The sequence below is a fragment of the Mustela lutreola genome, chromosome 14 (genome assembly GCF_030435805.1).
Source record: "Mustela lutreola isolate mMusLut2 chromosome 14, mMusLut2.pri, whole genome shotgun sequence".
Lineage (NCBI taxonomy): Eukaryota > Metazoa > Chordata > Mammalia > Carnivora > Mustelidae > Mustela > Mustela lutreola.
The window spans coordinates 1374644-1391483 of NC_081303.1; the positions used below are offsets into that span (position 1 = coordinate 1374644).

The 16840-nt window shown below is 48.7% G+C and overlaps 1 long non-coding RNA gene across 5 annotated transcripts in view; it reads right to left on the reverse strand.

Annotated features, from left to right (window-relative positions):
- Window positions 1-16840, reverse strand: part of LOC131814551 (uncharacterized) — a 132463-nt gene that overhangs the window by 61216 nt on the left and 54407 nt on the right. For 4 of the 5 annotated variants that reach the window (XR_009347325.1, XR_009347324.1, XR_009347328.1 and 1 more), the window contains one exon: window positions 13704-13898. This is a non-coding gene — a long non-coding RNA (uncharacterized LOC131814551). Of the gene's footprint in view, window positions 1-10575; window positions 11030-11139; window positions 11228-13703; window positions 13899-16840 lie in introns of those variants that run through there. The other variant, XR_009347327.1, reaches the window with a different exon arrangement.

Below are 16840 nucleotides of genomic sequence, written 5' to 3' on the forward strand. Positions count from 1 at the left end.
GATCTCAGGGTCCTGGGATTGAGCCCCACATTGGACTGTCTGCTAAGCAGGGAGCCTGCTTCCCCCCTCTCTCTGCCTGCCTCTCTGCCTACTTGTGATCTCTCTCTGCCAAATAAATAGGTGAAATATTTGGGGGAAAATTCCCAATAAACAAGAGCCCAGGGCCAGATGGCTTCCCAGGGGAATTCTACCAAACATTAAAAGAAGCATTAATACCTACTCTCCAGATACTGTTCCAAAAAATAGAAATGAAATAAAAATTTCCAAACTCATTTTATGAGGCCAGAATTACCTTGATCCCAAAACCAGACAAAGACCCCGCAAAAGGAAGAATTACAGAACAATATCCCTGATGAACATGGATGCAAAAATATTCATCAAAATACTAGCCAATAGGAACTAACAGTACATTAAAAGGATTATTCACTACAACCAAGTAGGATTTATTCCTGGGCTTCAAGGTTGGTTCAACATCTGTAAATCAATTAATGTGATACAATACATTAATAAAAGAAAAAACAAGAACCAAATGATACTCTCAGTAGATACTGAAAAAGCATTTGACGGTATAGCATCCTTTCTTGATCAAAACTCTTCATAGTACAGGCATAGAGGATACGTACTTCAATATCATCAAAGCCATCTATGAAAAACCCACAATGAATATCATGCTCAATGGAGAAAAACTGAGAGCTTTTCCCCTGTCCACTATCACCACTGCTATTCAACATAGTACTAGAAGTCCTAGCCTCAGCAATCATATGAACAAAAAGAAATAAAGAGTGTCTGAACTGGCAAAGAAGTCAAACTCTCATTCTTTGCAGATGGTATGATACTTTATGTGGAAAACCCAAAGACTCCACTCTGAAACTGCTAGAACTCATACAGGAATTTAGTAAAGTGTCAGGATATAAAATTAATACACAGAAATAACTTGCATTTCTATACACCAACAGCAAGACAGAAGAAAGTGAAATTAAGAAGTCAATCCCATTTACAATTGGACCCAAAACCATAAGATTCCTAGGAATAAATGTAACCAGAGAGGCAAAGAATCTGTACTCAGAAAACTATAGAATACTCATGAAGGAAACTGAAGAAGGCAGAAACGGAAAAACATTCCATACTCATGGATTGGAAGAACAAATATTGTGAAAATGTCTATGCTAGCTAGAGCAATCTACACATTGAACACAATCCCTATCAAAATACTATCAGCTTTTTTCAAACAAATGGAACAAAGAATCCTAAAATTTATATGGAACCAGAAAAGACCTTGAATAGCCAGAGGAATACTGAAAAAGAAAGTCAAAGTTGGTGGCATCCAATTCCAGACTTCAAGCTCTATTACAAAGCTGTCATCATCAGGACAGTATGCTACTGGCACAAAAACAGACACATAGCTCAATGAAACAGAATAGAGAGCCCAGAAATGGGCCCTAAATTCTATGGTCAATTAATCTTCGACAAAGCAGGAAAGAATGTTCAATGGGAAAAAGACAGTCTCTTCAACAAATGGTGCTGGGAAAATTGGACAGCCACCTGCAGAAGAATGACACTGGACCATTTCCTTACACCACACACAAAAATAGACTCAAAATGGAGTAAAGACCTCAATGTGAGACAGGAATCCACCAACATCCTTGAGGATAACACAGGCAACAACCTCTTCAACCTCAGCCTCAGCAACTTCTTCCTAGAAACGTTGCCAAAGACAAGAGAAGCAAGGGCAAAAATGAACCATTGGGACTTCATCAAGATCAAATCTTCTGCACAGCAAAGGAAAGTCATCAAAACCAAAAGACAACTGACATAATGGGAGAAGATATTCACAAATGACATATCAGATAAAGGGCTATCATCCAAAATTTATAAAGAACTTACCAAACTAAACATCCAAAGAACATATAATCCAATCAAGAAATGGGCAGAAGACATTAACATATTTCTGCAAAGAAGACATCCAGATGGCCAACAGTCACATGAAAAAGTGTTCAACATCACTCAGCATCAGGAAAATACAAATCAAAACCACAATGAGATACCACCTCACACCAGTCAGAATGGCTAAAATTAACAAGTCAGGAAATGACAGGTGTTGACAAGGATGCAGAGAAAGGGGAACCCTCCTACGCTGTTGGTGGGCATTCAAACTGGTGCAACCACTCTGGAAAACAGCATGGAGGTGCCTCAAAAAGTTGAAAATAGAGCTACCCTATGACCCAGCGATTGCACTACTGGATATTAACCCTAAAGATAAAAATGTAGTGGTCCGAAGGGGCACGTGCACCCGAATGTTCATAGCAGCAATGTCCACAATAGCCTAACTATGGAAAGAACCTAGATGTCCATCAACAGATGAATGGATAAAGAAGATGTGATAGATATACACAATGGAATACTATGCAGCCATCAAAACAACCAAAATCTTGCCATTTGCAATGATGATCGTGGAACTAGAGAGTATTATGCTGAGTAAAATAAGTCAATCAGAGGAAAACTGTTATCATACAATCTCTCTGATATGAGGAATTTGAGAAACAATAGGACCACAGGGGAAGGAGGGAAAAATTAGACACGATGAAACCAGGGAGGGAAATAAACCATAATCTCAGGAAACAAGCAGTGTTGCTGCAAGGCAGGGGGTGGCAGGGACGGGATGACTGGGTGATGGACACTGGGGGAGGGTATGTGCTATGGTGAGTGCTGTGAAGTGTGTAAGACTGATGACTCACAGTACCCCTGAAACCAATAACACATTATATGTTAATAAAAATTTAAAAAAAAGAAACACTAAAAAAAAATCACCTGTCTACTCAGGAAAGTCAGTATCGACCATTAAAGAGAAAATCACTATAACCAAATGAGGTTTTCTAAAAATAAAGACAGAGTGCTATTTAGGATACCACATACAATCCAAATTTTCCTTTGAAGGAAAGAGTCTAGTGAAATCTCTTTTTGACATCAGTGGGCATTCCAGGCAGTTCTGGGAGCCTAAAAGCATCTCTGATGACTGGAAAGAAAAACCTCAGCAAAAGGGATTGCTCAGTCCTGCCCCTCAAATGTGCTGGCCCACTGAGTCTCCGTGCCAGTCTTTCCAAGCAGAGGAAGTGAATTTGTGATTTCCTTCCCATACCAGTCTCTCTGAACAGAGTGAGGGCAATCCCCTGTGGACCCCACACGGGCCTCTGACTCACATTCTGGGCTTCATTAACAAGAGCATTTGGATGGGTAAGGCCTCAAGGGACCAAGAACAAAAATAGAAAGTAAAAGCTGGCTCCAAAAGGCACAAGAGCACCAGGAGACTTCAGGCCAACTTGTCCCCCGTTTCTTGCTGGAACACACACCTCGGAATTCCCCCCTGCCATGGTCTGCTCCCCATTCCCATGGGGTTCTGGCAGTTGGAGGCAGCCCTCAGCAAGGCAATATCTCTATGGAGATGGAGAAAGCTGTGGATAGGGGAGATCTAAAAGAGTCCCACTGCTTTTGAAGGCAGTTTAGCTGGAACAGGGGAGCCAGCATCTAGTTAGCGAACACTGAGCACTAAGCACTTGTCAGACACGATGACCGGCACCTGGGGCCGACAGCTAACACAATAGCTGGCTCTGCCTTCAAGAAGGCCCAGTCAGTCCAGGAGCTTCCTAGGACATTTGGTTGCTAGGGAGATGGGATATTCTGTGTGTCTTTGTGAGATAAGACACAGGAAATCCTGAGAGGGGCTTCTGGGGCTTTCACTGGTTTCCACACAATAGGAGTGGAAAACAGAAAGAACCACCACTCACGTTCCTCCCTCAGAGCTCTGGAGAACAGCAGCCACCCGGGCCTTCCTCTCCAGGAGGCCCCCGTGGGGCAGCAAACCCAGACCTCCACATCCAAGGGAGCCGGTCACCTAGGAAACAGCATGAAAGAAACAAGGAAAACTGGGTCTTTGATGACACGTGGGCATTTCCACCTCACAAAGTGGCGCTCAAAGTCAGGCGAGCAGAGAATGTGGTAGCTCACATTTGCTTAGCACTGTGTTCTTTCCCGAAAGTCTCTACATCCAACTAAAGAAATATTTATGACACCCCTAACAGAAGTCAAGCATTTGGAACCATTGCCTTATCATAATCTGGTACCTACCCTATGCACTAGTCACTCCTGTCAGGAAGTGAATCTGAGAGATCATGAGTTTAGTCCAAATCCAAACCGAAAGAGTATGAGCAGAATTAAGTTCCCAGGTTCTATTAAACCTCTGATATTTACTATGATGCCTCCAAGCCAGTTGCCCACAGGCAACCTCAGAGGAGAACATCTCTTTTGCGTAGATGTCATGAACAGTGTGAGTCTCATATGGCACCTGGAGAAATGGTGAGGGACGGACATCAGTTGAACATCTGTGTGCTGTGCCCTTTCACACACACTCCCTGCAAACCGCTGCGAAGTTCCCTCAGATTCGTATGTCGAAGGCCCAACTCCCAGTACCTCAGAATGTGGCTATGTGGGCAGACAGGGCCTTTAAAGAGGCCGTTAAGGTAAAATGAGGTCATGTGGGTAAACTCTTCACACGACACAACAGATGTCCTCATGAGACGATCACCGGGAATTCAAGGAGAAAGGCCCTCAGGAGAAACCCACTCGGCGGACGCCCTGGTCTTGGACGACAAGTCTCCAGAACGGGGAGGAAAATAGATTTCTGTTGTATAAGCCACCCAGTCTGTGGTATTTTGCTACAGCAGCCCTAGAAAACTCATAATACACTACCTCACTTTATTTTTATAATCTCTGTAAAAGTAGGTGTAATATCTTTTTTTTTTTTTTTGGAGGTGATGAATCAGAGGCCCAGAAAGGTAAAGCCACTTAAAGGAGGTCCCACAGCCAGCAAGTGGCAGAGCCCAAAACCGTCTGATCGTAAATCGTCTTCTCTTTGGATGCCCCACCTGGCCTCTTAGGCACACTCGGTTCTGACTCTGAACCCCTCTGTGCCCTGTTCCAAAGTATCAGGCTTAGAAATTCCCACGAGGATGAAAACACCAACAGAGAACACCACACAGGAACCTGCGCTGGGAATTTCTGAGACACAAGACTGAGTAGAGCTGCTGGAGCCAGAAGAACTGCAAATAACTATGATATTTGCAGAAAAGTAAGGACACCAGTTTCCCTCTGTGAACCACAAGGCTTTTAAGCTGAAGGAAATTCTCACACTTTTTTTTTTTTTTTTTCCAGCCGAGGAAGATTGACCACATTTTTTGGGTTCAGAAGACCAAAGGCTGATCATGGATTTTTAGCTGGAAAACCTCCCAGAGAACCCTCTGCATACCTGTGTCCTACTTCATCATTAGCAGAGTGGGTGAAAAGGCTTAGTTTGCAAACTGCGCTCTTCAAATGTGCAAAGAAATGTAACTTCTGTACCTCGGCTTCTATTTCATGCAATATTAGTTCCATCTGTTGACAGAAAATTTGACCTAGACCCTTGAGGTGAAAAGAGGTGTCCCTTCAAGTCTAAAGCTAGTCATTTCTGTAAGCCCCTCCTCCCACTCTCCACACCCAGGTGGCAGCTGACATCCCCTATACCTTCATTCCATCATGGACACTTGCTAGAAGTCTCAGACCCCATCGGGTTTCCAGCTGGGGTCTTTGTGTTTCCCTTCGTCCTCTACAGGTCCACAGGCATCACTCAGCTGGTTCTGAGCCCTTCCTCCTGCGGGATCCTCCAGGCTGTGCCGCATTGGGCCCAACTATGGTAACCCGCAATGGCCCTATCTCCCCTCCCCGGGACACAGCGGCCCCTCTGATGGCAAAATGTGGCTTAATTCCCACTCTGGGATGAGATGGGTGTTACGTTTCTTGCCCAGAGTGGGAAGGCCAGCTTGAGCCCTCTTCTAGGATCACTGACCTTGCCCTCAAGGTCCCTGCTCCCGCCTATTCTCCCCTGGCCTTAACTGGTCCCCGGGGCCAGGACCCTTGGGGCACAGCTCTGTTCTTAACAATCCCTCGTTTGTGAGCAGATGATGAAAAGTGACTCAACTCTTACAGGTCAAAACTTTGGCTCCTTTAAAACCATGGTGTCTGTTTTCAGGTTTAAGAATTTCTAAGATCCTGATTTCTCACCTCAAAAATGCACCAGATTCTGCCTCCCCTTTACAGGGAAATTATAGGGACGACGGGAACGTGGGGCAGAAAAGCCAGGAACTGGATTCTTTGCTGTATTCTGGGAAACCCCTGCCCAGTAGGATCAGGCTACTGACTGAGAGAGGCGAAGTACAGGGATAGTATGGAATTGCAAAGGGAGAAAAATGCTCAACTATCGTCAAAATCTAATCACCACAGTGTCATACGTATGTTACCTTATTGTGTATTCTGTTATAATAACATAGTTGATACAGCGTACATAATATGCAGTAATCGTTACATGTCATCTCACTGTGCACACCTCTCCCTCCTCACCCTCTCCCTTGTCCCTCTCGGACACTGCGTCTGCCTGTTTCTTCGGCACTGTCAAGCCCCACACCCCACACGCGCTGCCGGGCAAGCTTGGGGAGGGGGGCTGCCTCGCAGGCTCTGTTCCCTGCCGCACCGACCTGCGCACGCCGGGACGGTCCAGGCCACCACAGACGTGAGTCTTAGTGGAAGGGGGACGGGGGCGAACCGGCTGGCACCACGCCCCTTGCCTCGCAGAGACCCCCGAAGGCTGTAGCTCAAGGACCCAGAACCTTGAAGGGAAGCGCTGCGGACCTTGGCATCTGCGTGTGTCCGTCTGCGTCTGCATATCTGCCTCGGGGGCCGCTGGCTGGGGGGGTGTCAGACAGGGCCGCTGCCCCGTGGTGGAGGGCTTCCCGGGGGAGGCGCCCTGTCCCGAGGCCCGCTGCTGCCCGCCGCCCGGACGCTGCCCCCGCGGCCGCCTCTGTCCACTCTGCTCTGGAGAGGCGGGGCCGCACTGGGCAGGGACAGGGCCCATCAGGGCCAGCTGCACTTCACCGTCTTTGGGGGGGGGGGGCGGGGGGCAGCACCTTGAAGTCTGGGCAGGGACGGCGACCCGCGGGGATAGCCCTTCCCTGGCACGCGGGGCTCTCTGTGCGCTCCCCGCGTCTCCGCTCCCTCCGCCCCGCTTTGGTCATGGGTGTCCCTGAAGATCCTTCCCAACTTCACGGCAGCGACCCTTCACGGGCTCTCGGGACTCCGCGCAAGAGTCGAGTCCAGCCTGGCGAGCCGGCCGCCCTCCCAAGAGGCCCCGAGTTCGGTCCCGGCACCACACCAGCGCCTGCCCACCGGCCAGCCCACGCGAAACAAAAGCTCGGGTGTCCTCTGGCGCCCGCGCCCCCCCCCCCGCCAGAGTGGACACGCGCCCGCGGAGAGAGCGCAGGTGCCTGCGCGTCCGCCGGTCCGGTCAGTGCCCGTGCACCGCGCAAAGACGCAAGACGAGCCCTGTGCGCTCTAGGGTTCGCGCCCTGATGCGGGAGACCCACCGCAAACACCCGCGACTGCATGAGTGTCCGGCTTGTGCAGGACACCAGCGAACGAATGAGCCAACGCCTGAGCTTGCAAACACAGCGAAGCGGAGATCCAAAAGCCGCGGTCCCTGAAGGCCCCGCCACTACTTTAGTCTCGACACCTAGAGCCCAGCCAGCAGCAGAGGCTCGTGCCTGGCGCTACGGGCACGTGCGAGCGGACACTAATTCACCCCCAGACCCCCTTCCAGCGGCTTATCTTGGGGCTAGCGAGCGGCATGGCATTGAAATTATAGACAGCCTTGTCGGAATACGCGGCTCTCTCTGAGACCACCATCCTGAAGCCTGGAGGCTGGCCTTGGGGATATCAGTGAAAGACCCGTGGAGCGACATGGTCGCCCCAGGGAGGCGCAGGCATAAACATTTAATGATGACACATGGGGAGAAGCACCCTGACAGGGGCGCGTGCACAGGGAAGTGGAGGCAGGAGGGACAGGTTACCTCTGCAGGGGTGTGGAGGGTGATCAACAGGGGAGGGAGGGAGTGTTCCTAAGACGTCCTTTGAGTGGAACCTTGATTGAAGTTTAACAAAAAGTTGGAAACAGCAGGTATGTTCCCAGCAGAGAAGGAGGCAAGAACAAAGGCAGAGCAGGGTGAAGGGCAAACCCAGAGTGCAGGGATGCCGAGCAGTGCAGGGGTGGCCAGCGGTGCAGGGGTGCCGAGCGGTGTAGGGGCGCAGAGCGGTGCAGGGGTGGCCAGCGGTGCAGGGGTGCCAAGTGGTGTAGGGGCGCCGAGCGGTGCTGGGGTGGCCAGCAGTGCAGGGGTGCCAAGCGGTGTAGGGGTGCCGAGCGGTGCAGGGGTGGCCAGCGGTGCAGGGGTGGCCAGCGGTGCAGGGGCGCCAAGCGGTGCCAGGGTGGCCAGCGGTGCAGGGGTGCTGAGCAGTACAGGATGCTGCGGGAGGAGGGCAGGCCAGCCAAAGGATGCTAAGGCCAAAGTGGACCCTGTAGTCCATGATTTTAGGAGGCTGCTGGCAAAGAATCCAGAAACTTGCATTTAAATTCAGATGCAGCTTCTGAAAGACATGCCCAGCAAAGCTGCCCTGCAAGGTGGGACAGGGATGGCCGCGTGGCCTGGACCACCAGGGCTGGGCTCGCCGTTAGGAATGCAGCCTTTTGAGAGGGCTACCTGGTGGGAAGCCAAGAAAGGAAGGACAGGAGTGGAACCAGTTTCTGGCTCAGGCAGACCAACAGGAGAGGAGGGACCCGAGCCCCAGCTCAGGTGCTGCTGACCAACCTGGACAGCACTGCTGCGGGAGCTACGTTCTGGAAAGGTGGGATCCTGGGTGAGGACCCTTCTGCTTCTCTTTTGGAGGTACTGTCCTTTCCCCTTAGAGTCTACGACCCGTACCCTACCCTTCAGCAACAGGTGCAGGGCACAGCCAAACAAGGCCCTTTTGTCTGCGGTGGGAGTTGCCGGGCCTCTGAAGAATGCGGTCCACCCCTCATGGGGAAAGCATCTGTGTTCTCCACATGGGACTAGAGTGAGAATCTCGCCTTCTGAGTCTCTGAGCAGGAGGGATGTCTCCGCCTCCATTCCTATGTGTGTCAGAAGCTTCAGCTGTGAGGGGTGTTCCCTGATTCCTTACCAAGTCTCAGGTCTGGCGGATGAGCCACAGACCCCTCGCAGCAGGTAAACACCTGGGACCATGTCCATTCACAAGGGCACTGAGTCTCCATTGCTCTTAGCTCACCCCCACACAGGCCTCCAGGAAGACGGGGCAGGTGTGCACAGAGCTCTCCACCCTGCCCCGCCGCACCCTGTCTTGGGCTTCCCGATTTACTTCCTCATGGAATTTCCCGTGTCATACATCTGCACGCTTGCCCCCTCCCTCACCCTTGCCTGGCGGACACACCTGTCATCCCAGCTCCCCAGGTGCAGCGGGACCAGAACTTGCTGCCTGCGACGGGGCCTTCATTCCCTTGGCATCCTGCCTCCGGCCCCTGGCCATGCTCCAGCCCCACCTTGGCAGGGGCTGGACCAGGTAGGGAGCAGAGTGGGTCAGAAGCAAGGGAGAGAGGAAACAGCACACGGGAAGAAGGGGACAGAAGGAAGAACCCAGAAGAGCAGCAGGGGAAAGGGAGGGAAGAGGAAGAGGAAAAATGCTTCGGCCACAGCAGGACGAAGGGGAGACGGGGTATAAAGACGGCTGAGTGGGGAGCCCTGGGACAGCAGCAGGGGTAAGAGGATGGGGCTGCGGACCAAGAGGAAAGGGGACGGCCGGCAAGAGCAACAGCAGAAACCTTACTTTGTCCTGGCCTAGTGCTTCTCAAACTTTAGTGTGAATAAAAATCACTTGGGGGGGTGTCATCTGGGGGGCTCAGTTGGTAAAGCGTCTGACTCTTGATTTTGACTCGGGTCATGATCTCAGGGTTCTGAGATCAAGCCCACGTCAGGCCCCTTGCTGGGACTGAGCCTGCTTACGATGCTCGCTCTCGCGCTCGCTCTGCCCCTCCCCCCACCTGTTTGCATGTTCTTGCTCGCTCTCTAAAAAAAGGAAGAAAGAAAGAAATCACTTGGCTTGCTTGTTGAAATACAGATTCCTGGCCCCTAATGCAGACTTCTGATGCCTTAGGTCTGAGCAGGCCCTGGAAATTTGTTGTTTTTTTAGCAAGCAGCCCTGGAGCTTCAGATGAAGGCATTAAGAAACGCTGCCCTGAGAACCCCTTATGGCACATAGGGCACTATGGCAGTTACCCTCAGGATGTCATATTTTAAATGCTCAACTTTGGAACTCAGCTGCTGTACCACCAATGCAAATCAGGACTCCGGTGTCAGGCTGGCTCTGCTCTCCAGCCACCTGCAGAAATCGGGAAGGCTGGCAGATGCTTCCTGATTACCGGAGTCTCATCTGTGGCGTGGAAGGTTAAACTAGACCATCTCTCAAGATCCTATTTTAATAGGATCCTAGAAGGATCCTACTTTCCTGAAAGGTGATGGCCCTTCAGATCTAGCTAGCTGGATTCTGTATTTGGAAACCAAAAAACTTGCCCCAAATTCCTCCTCCTTCTAGCCATAGGTGTGAGACACAAGTTGCCTGTTTAAACACAGATTTTAGGAACCGATTCTGTGCTCTACAACCTGCTTTAAAGTTGATGCCACTATGTTAAATTAGGTGTGTAATTTTTTATTCACATCTTTCCTTGGAATATCTCCAATTCTTTGCAAGGGAGATTACTTGTAAATCGGTAAAGCGCGGGAGTCAAGGTCAAGGTGTCAGCAGGCTTGGTTTCTCGTAAGGACTCGTAGCTTGCAGTGGCCTCCTGCGTGCTGTGTCCTCACATGACCTCTCCTCTGTGCCGCATCCCTGGCATCCCTCTGTCTGAGCAGATTTCCCCTTACGAGAATTCAGTCATACTGGAGGACCCACCCCAACCGCCTCAATTCTGTTTCCTCCCTCCTTAAAGGCCCCACCTCCAAATAAAATCACATTCCGAGGTACTGGGGGCTGGGGCGTCAGTGCATGCCTCTGGGGTGGGTCACCAGCCAGGGGCCAGCAGGTGGCTTTACACGAAAATGACCCAGCAAGGGATAATGATAATCACCTAGGGTGAAAAAAAAAAAAAAAAAAAAGAAGCAGCTTATTCCTTCTTGAGAACTCGAAGTGGAGCATACAAAGAGAAGCAGGTGGTCAGACATGGGGAGAAATGCTGACCCGGTGTCTATCCGCAGCCTCTTCCGCCCCACGCACACCTCTCCCGGATGCCTCCCGCAGCGCTCAACGTCCCCTCATTGGGTGTGCTCTAGAATGAGAATGAGTCTCTCAGCAGTGCTAAATTCCCAAGCATTTTTCTCTCCAGGCAGTACCCTGATTCATCATCTCTTGAACACCTAGTTCCTTGTTTCTGGTTTACTAAAAAGGAAAGACCTCCCACACTGACCTTTGAAAATGGCTTCTATTTGGAAGCTTGGAAACACCAAGAGTAGGAAACAATGTTGCCATGTTCTGCGGTGAGGTGCAAACTCTATTCTGTGTTCTGTTCTAGTTCCCTTTCCTGTGGTATAAACCACCCCGAACTTAAACAAAACAAAACAAAACAAAAATACTGTATTATACTCACATACTCTGTGGGTGAGGAGTTCAAAATGGGACAGCTTGTCTCAGCCACAATGTCTGGGCTCTGCTGAGAAGACTTGAAGCATTAGGGTTACTTGACCTTAGGAGATGGGAGTCCTCCCGAGGCTCCCTATTTGCATGCCTGCTGGTCAGTGCCGGCCTGGCTGGAGGCCCACACGGGGCCCTGCCATGTGGCTGCTCGGGCTTCAGGGCAGGGTGCCTGGCCTTAAGACAGAGCACCCAAAGGAACCAGACAAGATGTTTTATCAGCATTCACGATCTAGCCTCGTTTCTGCCGTGGGTCATGCACCAGCTGGAACTCGAGGAAAGGGAGCAGACTCTGCTCCTCCTGGCAGAGGTGTTCAAGATCATGTGGTAGGGAAGCAGGAGATACTGTGGTGACCATCTTTGGAAAATACAATCACCAAAGTTCACCCTCAGGCCACAGTACTTCACAGCCTTCCCACTGGCAAAATGCCCACCTCCCCTGCTCCGAGACCACTGAGCCCCGTCCCATCGTCATCCAGTTCAAGGCAGTCAAGGCAGATCCAGGTGTGTGGAGTTATTCAGGGGCACAGCCGAGTCCCCCTCCTCCTGTCTATATGGCGGTGACCTAAGTGACCAGCCCCCATCCCATATGCAGTGGCTGTGGACACATGGGGGGAATAAGAGACACACCATGCCACGGGTCCCTAAATGATTCTGAACTCGAGCAAGGCACAGACGACCAGCTCCTAATTAGGGCTCAACCCTGCCCCTCTGTTCTCTGGCTTTGTTCTCTTCCGGGTCCTCATTCCTTTGCCTGAGTTTGACCTTGACTTTGCTGCTGAGTGGTTGTCTCAACCACCTCCCTGCCTGTACCAGCTGAGGGGTTCAAAGGTCTCTTTTCCTTTTGCGCTGTTTCTTCGCTTTTAGTCCAAGCTGGTACAATTCTTTTAAAAACTTTGAGCACTTCTTGGGCGTTGATTATAATGTACTCCATTAGACAAAAAGGTGTGGCCACAAATCTCTCAAAGACAGACCTTTCTTGACCTCTGGCTCGACGTGCTGCTGTGGAACCCTGCCTCAAGACTTTCAGAAATCCCAATAGTGAACAGCGAGAGAGGAATTTTCTGGAGGAGAGCTTTGTCGAGTTAGGGCACAGGAGTCTGACATCATTAAGCCCAGGTAACTAATGGAGGTGACCCAGCCCAAGGAAGTCACACCACTGGCGAGGGTGGATTTATACACCTGAGAATCTTGACTACTGGAATTGTCGGATGAAGAAAACAAACTCATTATGAAAGACATTTCAGGATGTATGGCCACAATAACAAAGATGAGCATACAAGAAACCACCAGCAGTGAGTGATGCTTTTAAAATAACACTCACACATGGCTTTTTACTAAACATGGGGTGGGGGGGAGCACTTCTAAATGGAAAAACCTGGGGGACATCAACTTAATGAATCAAAATGACCTGCATCCACGAGACTCTGCCACCTTGTGCCTCCTGGATGTGACCAGTGGACCAGGAAGGGTACAACATCACGTGTGCAGAATTCCCATCAACAAGGAGCGGAGTCTGAACCCAACCAAGCATGAGGAAACAATTAGATTAGCAACATTTGAAAAAAGGGCTGCTTGAACTCCTCAAAAAAGTGTCAGAATGATATGAGAAATTTTTTTTAAAGCCTCAGAAACCATTCTAGATTAAAAAAAAAAAAAAAGGACAGTTAATGAAGTGAATAATTCTTGGTTCTATTCTGGATTGGAAAAAATGATTAAAACATTTAAAAGTATAATTGGAACATTTGAGTTTGGTCTAGATGTTAGATAATATTACATTTCAGTGTTAGATTTCCTGAATGTGATATTTATATGTTTATCTGGGACAATGTCCTTGTGCTTAGAAGACATGCATGAAAACATTAAAGATAATACTAATTGAATTCTCTATGAAAAAGACTCTTAAATGGCTCTCCAAAAAAAATATTTGTGTAACCATGCACATGTGTGGACAGAAAGACATAAAGCAACTGGCAAACGGTAACAATTGACCAATCTGGATAAAGAGTAAATGGATGCACATTGTGCTCTTCTTGCAACTTTTCTGTAGGTTTCAATTTTAAAAAAAAGTTAAAGGAAAATATTACCAACTGTAAAAAGTAAGTAGCACATACTGTGTTAATTAATCCTATGAACTCGCACAGTTGAGTTGGGCCTTCCTCTCTGCAGGCTTCTTACTACCCACTTCAGGCCAGGCACAGTGAGATGAGAAAACTCTCCCAAGGTCGCAAAGAAAAGTGTTCAAGTGTCCGACAAGCAGAAACCAGAAAGCCAGAGTCCTTCTGCTTACATCCACATATATCCTTCACCTGGACTTAATAGAAAAATTCAAATAAAGGGTTCTGCTCCTTTTTGTATCCATGCATAATCTGCTACATAGATGAAAAGGTATATTCTGTCAGGAAGAGAATATAAAAAAATCTAAAAAATGAGCTTAGGTGTGCTGAGGGTGGGAATCACGTTCATATTGATATTCGTTGGTTTTTGCTTTTCATTCCTTTGAAGTTTGGCCAGGGGGAGGGTGAGAAAAGAGATTCACGCCCCAACCAACAATTTAGGGAGTCCTGGAGCGGAATGCTGCTTGGACTTTGGTATCTCTCAGCTACACATTCTCCTTCCCTTCGTTTATCACCCGTGTGTCACCACCTCCCACAAAGGCCAGCCATCTGGCACCTCTGGGCCACTGGCCAGCCCAGGTCTTTTGGACCCAACCTCACGCCCACGGCAAGTTTCCGTGTGACTTACAACCGTGAAGGAAAGGAGATCGGGGAGGTGATTCAGTCAGACCACTATGGAGCCAGAAGAGAGCTCTGTCATTCTATAGGACCAAACCCAGTCCCCATCTAGGCTTCCTAGGCTCAGGGCTCAGGTGTGAGCTTTTCTCTTGCTTCCTTAAGAGGTGGACACATTCAAGTTCTGCTTTTGCAACTAAGAGTCTACGTGTGGATTTTATGTGTAATACGTTAAATAGTAGCTTTAGAAACCTAATAAGTTTTCTGGTTGACCTTAAAAAATTGCCTTGTTGTGGAAGAGATATCGACCACCCAAGGAAACAGAGCCTGGTATGTGCTGAGCATCTGTAACTCCAAGGTATCATCAGACACAAGATGCGGACACAGAGGGTTGCCTGGGACAGTCACAGACTCTCCACCAAGGAAAAGCACATCATGGGGAGGACAGTGGTACAGGAAGTGCTAATAGAGATCTTAGAAAGGTCAATTGATAGAGAAGTCTCCCACTGGCAAGAAGGCGTGGGATTTTGTGCAGCCAACGTAGAGACATACAACACAGAGATGGTAGTTCTCTTTCTGCTCTGCTTCAGGGAGAAAAATTAGGCACAAGAATGACAGAAGAGAATGGTCTGATCCACTCACCTCTCGTGACATCCAGTCCATTCCTATGTACACGCACCCCACCACCGTGCCACACACATGATCATTTCTCTGGTAGCACAGGAGCTAAAACCAAGTCGAAACTGCCATCTTGAAGGGATTGAACACTTTGTGAACTGTGCACCAAGCTCTGTTTAAGGTTAGTATTTCTTCAAGTCACAGGAAGAAGAAAAAGCAAAGGTTGTTACCTTTATCGGTACATCTTAGCTCTAAAAATAATTTTAGTGTTATCCCCTACAGTGTACTGGGTAGACGCAGAGACACGGAAGTGAGTGACATACAGTCCCTTCTCTCCAGCTGCTCCTGTGCATGGGGATGAAACCGGGGCCGTGAACCAGTAAAAGAGGAGAGACGGACAATCCAGAATAGATAGAGGACGATGCCCGAGGCAGGCGGCACCCCAGTGAGTATGGGAAGAGAGAGGATCCGTACCTAGAGTCTAGAGGGGACATCTCCCCCACAGAGACAGGAGGAATGGAGGAGAGAGTAGATAATGACGCGGTGTGTACACAAACAAGTCCCCAATATTGTGACTCTCAGTTTGTGCTGGAACCACTTTGGGCCTTGCTGGATTTGTCACCAAAACAGTCTCAGAAGTTTCCAAAGTGGGTAGCTTATATTAAGAGAGAGAGAGAGAGAGAGAGAGAGAGAGAGGGTAGAATCATTAGATTAAGGACTTGTAGGGAATTTCCTTATTTACAGTTAGGAGTTATTTCTTTAAAGAAGGCATCCTCTGGGGCGCCTGGGTGGCTCAGTGGGTTAAGCTCTGCCTTCAGCTCAAGTCATGATCTCAGGGTCCTGGGATCAGGCCCCGCATGGGGCTCTCTGCTCAGCAGGGAGCCTGCTTCCCCCCTCCTCTCTCTCTGCCTGCCTCTCTGCCTATTTGTGATCTCTGTCAAATAAATAAATAAAATCTAAAAAACAAAATCTTTTAAAAAAAGGCATCCTCTGTAGATATCTTCTTAATTGTTACGATAAATGTCACTGAAGTTAACATTTCTCATAAAAATTCCACTGTTTTTTAAGAAAGTAACTGATTGTTTATAGAACAAGATAAGGCAATGAATTACTGAAGTTATTCCCAAAACATAAAGAGATAAATCCTGAAAATGGACTAAAGAAATACAAGCATCTAGGTCAAATGCCTTCTGCCACTAATTTTCTAGTTTAACTACAATCCAGTAAATTGATCTTCCAAGCCTGCGTCGAGCACAGTTTCTGAATCCGGTCCTGCAGAAGTCCTGCAAACTTGATGGGACACAACAGGTAGAGGTGGCTTTGCCTCTGACTCGCTAATGATGTTCACTCTTTAGCTGTTTGCTTTAATCAGAGTTAGTAGACTCCAGATAGACTTAGATCAAGTCCCTTACAGCTCAAGCGACAGAGGAAAAGCAAAGAACCTGGAGTCAGGCAGCACTGCTCCTGGATGTCTTCCCGATGACAAAGAGATCCCTTGGGGGTTAACTTTCATTCTCTAGACTGACGAAAAAAGCACATGAGAACAGGAGGCATGAAACCAAGACCCCTGCATAGACCCTGGCACACTGAAATTCTATCCTCTGTGAAGAAGAACAAGAAAAATGTACCAACAAAGGAGGTAGAGAACAATACTACACATATTCCTGGGTTCTTTGGGAAAAAGTCTCCTCTGAGAATTCATAACTGCAACCTGCCATCATGTGGGTTTGGGGTTCATGTCCACACTGTCTGTCTGGTGTCAGAAACTCCGAAAGAAAAAGTGAATATACAATGGCCCTAGGTTGGCAACAAACCCGAGCTTGGAGCAGACGCCAAAATCAGCCACACCTGGAGGGAGAGTTATTCAACACAGACCTCACAGGAATCCCACAGACAGAGCT